Raw genomic sequence first — 6,485 nt, 5'->3', positions numbered from 1 at the left:
TACATGACCTGTAAGTTTCTGTTTCTTGACTAATTGTTAGTGTTCAATTTCGAATGAAATTTGGAACGATCATTCCACTGCTCATGAAAATTCTCATGTCTAATTTCTTTTGTTTAGTATCAGAGCCAGGTTGTTCTGATATTCCAAATTTCACTTCTGTTTTGAACTTCTTTTACGGTCGTGGTGGGTTTTCTTCATTGCGTTTAAATGTTAAAATGCATTTGTGGATGGCATTAATGAATGTTTGCGGGTTAATTGTCTATGTTTAAAGCTTTCTTTAAAGTTACAAAGTGTTAATTCGTATCGAGTCTGTAATTCAAAGTGTTTGAGTTTGTCGAGTCATTTGTGATGAAGTTTCAAGATGCGATTCTCAGCGAGGAAGAAGACCAAGAGTTGGTCGTATCGTGTAGCCTAAGGTAAATAATCGTTGGGATTTGACTAAATGACCATGTAGATTTTTCTATGCGATCATGTAGTATTTACTAAACAACCGTTTAGCTAATGTTAAAAACGATGGGGAAAGTGTTTACTCTGTCGCATAGCATTGGTTGCCTGGTTGCATAGACGCTAGAGGTAAACGATCAAGTGGGAGAATTTGATGCTCATTGTTTAATAAAAGACGTGCGCACTAAACAATCGTGTAGTTAGCATGCTCATCGCATAGTCACTGACTACATGATCGCACGGTATACAATACTTTGGCACTCACTTAGCAATCGTTTAGACGATTGTGCTTCACCACATCGTTGTCGTTTAGACGATCGTTTATGGATTGCATTATGCGTTGTGCACTGCACGATCGCGTACCTCATGCTTCATCACATAGTAAAAGGTACACGATCATTTAGCTCTGGAAGCATTGGTAAACAATTGAGTAGAGCGTTTACTCTTTCGTGCAGGTGATCACTCGGTTTTGTTACATGATCAATGGAGACGCATTTCTTCACCCAGATGGTTCAAGACCAGGTTCGTCTGTTTGAACCAAAGACTCTTTGCTATTTGTAATAGTCAGCTTTGGTTTTTGGATTGGAGGCCATCAATTTTTACTTAATATACATGAGATGTATGTGGTTTATATAGCAAAATGTATGACATATAGATTTGAAACCCACCTTAGGTTATGCAATTATTCATGTATCATGTATTATAAGTATTATAATATGGCATGATGAAATTACAAGAAAGCATGTGCATGCATCTTGAAATATAAGAGTTATATTTATGCATGCAGTAAGCATATTCATACATCATCTTTATATTATAAGTGTTATAGTATAAGGGTGAATGGAAGCATGTTTGCTTGGTTCGTCGCTTATTTGTATAAGAGTTATATAAAAGTAGTAATGAATGAACAATGCATGGAGAATAACACTTAGGTTGTTTATAAGTGTTATGAATGCCTTGTATGTGTTTGCTTTGCGTTGTGAATGATTTTGGTTGCTTCCAGTTATAAGTGTTATAGTGGAAATTAGAACCAAAATCGATAAGAAAGAGTTGCATGCAAACTTAGGCAAACTCATGTTTTAAAAGGGTTTTAAAATTGGATTGAGATAGACCTAAGTTCAAGATTCTAATGGGATTAGCAACCTAGTTTAATCTTTTTAAATCAGTTTAATAGGATTAAATTGATTGGCATAAAAGATTAAAATTATATTAAATCTATCTATTAGGGACCTTTTGTCTAAGGCGGGTTCTGTCTAGGCTGAAGTACTTAAGCTGACGGAAACGGAACCCCCCTACCTGGGAACCTACCTGGAAAGGTGAATTAGATAGATTTTCTGCAAGCATGCGACAGTTGGTCAAAGACTCCGTTAAAGTGTTTAATGGATGATGATCAAAAGTTGTTCAACGATCCAAGGTAAAAGTTACTCTTAGGCAAACCTAAAAAGTCACTTAGTTAAAATTCTTAGCCGTGTTTTTACTAAGTAAACTAAACCCTAGGTTATAAAATACTCAGTGGGAGGAAGAGATATATGTGATATGTCAATGATTCCACTCACGTTTCACCCTGAATGTTCACGCCGTGAGATTCATGGTTGGCCTCGTGGTGCCCTGGGAGCATCCTCCTTCGAATGGTGTTTTCATGAATCAATATCAAGGTAGACGGAGAGAGTGTTTATAGTAAGTGGGTGAATGGTGTGTGTCAACACGTTCTACGGTCTCCTTGATTGGTTCGCACTGTGAGATCATTCTTGCACTCTCTCGTGGCGCCTTAGAAGCGTCCCCCTTCGGATGGGTTTTGTGCAGTTAGTCAATATCAAGGTGAACTCCAGAAATGGATAGAGTCACTTTAGTTTTTGCCCCAATTTGATTTTTTCCCTTCAGATTGGTTGCTTGGGGTGGAACTCTAGGGCCTAAAATGGCAGGTCACACTTACGGAAAATTGTTAAGTAAGTTAATGATTTCTTGACCAAATCAATTATGGCTAGTCGTTATAGGAGCAAGAGTTGTTCTCATATTAATGGCTAGTTGAGAATGTCTCAATTCAGAGGAGGAATAACTTGACCACCCTTCGGCGATTTTTATCCTAAACCTTTGAAGTGTCATTGCGAAACTAGATGTCACACAGGGTTCATGTTAGTTTTTCTAAACCGTATTAGATGTTGTATGTTCTTTCAACGAGTATTTGCTTAAAACCTAACGTAGGTCAATGTGTTTTTGTTTTCAGCAATATATTTGATTTTCCGTTTAATGCCTTTAGTTTGACCGATTTCATACAGTGAAAAGAGTATTGTAAAACGTATTTTATGGTAAACGACCTCGAGTTTATCATGGTTGAGGAGTGTCCTCAAATCCCAACCCTTGATGCACCGTGAAGTGTTCGTAATGCATATAAGGTATGAATAAAGACTAATTCATTGGCCCAATGTCACATATTGGCTAGCATAACTGATGTTTTGGTAAAAAAGGGTTGAGAACATGGTCATTGCACGTGAGATCATGGTCTTATTGCAAATTGCAAGATTCATTTGAACGTCAGTTCTTACTTTTTGAGTACAGAGGGATGGATGAAGAAGACATCAGTAGTGTCAGTTCCCAAGTTAAACTCCGGGAAGAGAAAGTAAATGTTGAAATGAGAATGCTTGCATTTTCAAAGGACTTCATTCTTCAGAATGCTTGCACTTTCAAAGGATTTCAGTCTTCAAAATACTTGTATCTTCGAAGGACTTCAGTCTTCAGTGTGATCAGCTTTAGGAGTCAATGAGTCTTCTGATTGTAGAGAATTCCCTCTAAGCTCTCTGGAGTGTAGAATTGTTTACCCTTGAAATGAGAAGAGTGCCTCTATTTATAGGACTCTCTGATGGGCTTCATGGGCTTGGGTCTGGTTAGCCCATGGGCTTGGGCTTGATTGGTGCATGAGTTTGGCTTTTGGGCTCAATTAATTGGATTTAGGCTTGATTTGACATTTGGGTCAAATTCGATAAATTTTTGGGCTAAGTTGGACTTTGACCCAAATAATAATAAATTTAATGATTTGGAATTTCGTCATTAATTTAGTAAATGATGTGGCAACTTGTGATTGGTCTAAAATTTCTCATTAATTTACTTTTCACTTTTTTTTTTTTTTTTCTTCCTCCTCCCTTTCTCTTAACCTTCATTCTTTTTAATCTTCTTCAATGTTCTCCTTGTCTTTCTTCCTTTTTAAAATCATTCTATGTCCCTTTCTCCTCCCTTTCTCTTAACCGTAATAATTTAAAATCATTCTTCCGCAATGCCACTTGCTCACTGATTCACGATGGTGCAGTAATGGAGATTCCATTATCTACATATACTCTCGATTGACATTGGAAAATTATAGAAGAATCGCAGATTTTATAGCAACTTGCTTAGAATTATGGTAACGCGACACAAGTTACATTATTAGATATTTCACCAATCATCTTGTTTATTTCTTCCTTTTTCTTATTCTTTCTCAAGGATTCCAACCTCTAATTTGTTGACATTATACTATTTTACTTAATGTCAATATAATATAAATAAATGGTTGATTTCACACATAAAGAAAAATGAGTCAACTTATTTATAAATATACCAAATTGCTCTCTTATAAGTGATAGACCGTGATAGACCGAGATAGACATCTATAATGATAGATGTCTATCGTGGTCTATCACGGATTGACAATAACATTTTTCTATACTTGAAAATATTTGATATATACAGTACAATATATTTCGATATATATTTAAATTTTCTATAAATAAACCAAGATATGCTGATAATTACATAAACAAAAAATTTGTATATATAGTCTTATATGTCGAATAATATACGTAGTGTATATTAGTAAGCATACCAAAAATAAACAATGATATATCCAATATATATTTACATTTCCTAGTATGTTACCAATATATTCGACATATGCTTGAGATCTCAATAGAGAAGTGACCGATTTTCAATTAAGAATATGAAGAAAATAAATAAAATCTCTTGAATGAAACATTAATTTGAAATGTCATGCGTTAAATAAATATCAACCAAAATTAACAAATAACAAAAATAAAGTCAAAATTCAAAAACCATCATAATAGAGAAAGAACTAAGCATTCAAAATTTTTAAATAATGATAAAAAAAAAAAAAAAGGTCAAACTAATCTAAAATTAAAGCAAAATTTAGGACATGTATGAAATATATGGTGTATAAAAGATTTTCCGTATAAAAATCTCATGATCTTAGGTTTTAAAAATTATGCCTTAAAAAAATGATATTACGTGAGCGTCATGTGGGAACAATTATAAAATGACAATTGGACGCACGTCTTTTCGCAGCCCATTTATTTTTATTTTTCTTTTATGTATGTATTTATTTATTTATTATTATTGTTTTTTTTTTTTTTTTTTTTTTTTTTACGATATAATGATGCAATGCTACATGACAAAGAATGACCAGGCTCCAACTAGTTTGTGACCGTTAAAATTAATCTTGTTTTATAATATAAAAATCAAATATAATTTGTATAATTTAATAAATTCTATTTTATTGTAGTATAAAAACAAAATATATTAAGAGGAAGAAATAATAATAATAATAAATCATCATATACAATAAAGTTAACGTGGTGATGTTAAGTATGATTTCTATTGCTAATAAATGAACAACTTAATTTCCTAAACATTAATCAAATTAAACACTTGATTGTTCTTGGATTTTGAAAGCTAAGGTTTAGATTAACACCCAATCTTTTAAATCAAAAGTATAATTTGGATGATTATATGTTCAACTCCTTAAATTTCTAAGCTCATAACAAAATATTAAGTGTTGGAAGAACAATATATTAAATAATTCATACTCCATTTGATAAAAATTTCGTTATTTAAAAATTAAATTTATCACTTTTTAATCTTTCTTAAGTAAATGGTCGAATTTTTAACTAAATTTAAACATTAAAAAAAAAGGTAGCAATTTTTTTTTTCAAAGATATAGTAATTAAAATGTGGAGTGAGAGATTCAAACTTCTGACTTCGAAGTCGATAGAACAATATGTCACTTGAACTATGTTCATATTGACACAGTAATAATTTATTGATTGAGAAAAATGAATTCCCCAATGTCACCCAAAGTTCCAAAGTTGCAATTTTAAATTTAAACTTCTCAATTTATCAAAGTGAATTTTTGATAAATTGAAAACTTCGAGAAGTATTGCAATCTTTGACCCTCCAATAAATAGGTTCACTCTAATTTTTTTTTTTAAAAAAAAAAAAAATCTCTTACATAGTCAAATAATTATAAAATATGGGTAAAAATTCAAAAAAAAAAAAAACAAAACAAAATCGGCAACCCAACCCATAAATTTTGGGTTGGGTTGACCCTTAAAAAAAAAACAAAAAAAAAAAAACAATTTTGACAAAGTTGTTCAAGGATTGGTTTAGTTAATTGGTAACACACAACTTTGTTTTATTGGTAAACAAAACTCTTATGTTCCTTCTCATTTTCTTATGTATCATTGTTGATTTTTTTACCTGACGCTATAATACAATTAAGTTATAATTAAAATCATATTTTTTAATTCAAATAATGACCATCATCGTTTCTTGATTTTCTTTTTTAAAAAATTCTAAGTTATGAAGAGTAGGTTTAAAATTCCTTTTTATTTTTATTTAACTATATGACATTTTAAATTGAAAAAATTCTCCCTCAAATTATTGAATTTATTTAAAATGCCATGTAATATATTTTTTTTATCTTTTTGAAAAAGATAGGATTTGGAAAAAAAAATTATTATGACATTTTAAATAAATCCAATAATTTGAGTGAGAATTTAGAAAAGAAAAAAAAAAAAAAAAAGAAATTTACTTCAGGATTCTTTTAAACCTACTCTTCAAAACCAAAATACTAAACTAAAATTTAAAAACTCGTACCAAATGCACCACTCCTTAAAATTCATAGACCAAAAAATCTTCAAGAGCCAAACACAATCTTCGATCTGTGATTTCTATGACTTTTCTCAAAATTTTCAAAATTGAAACCTCGGACATTTCCA

Source organism: Benincasa hispida, chromosome 6 (assembly GCF_009727055.1).
Source record: "Benincasa hispida cultivar B227 chromosome 6, ASM972705v1, whole genome shotgun sequence".
NCBI lineage: Eukaryota > Viridiplantae > Streptophyta > Magnoliopsida > Cucurbitales > Cucurbitaceae > Benincasa > Benincasa hispida.
The sequence above is the reverse complement of the archived record's forward strand: the minus strand, read 5'-3'. Positions refer to the sequence as shown.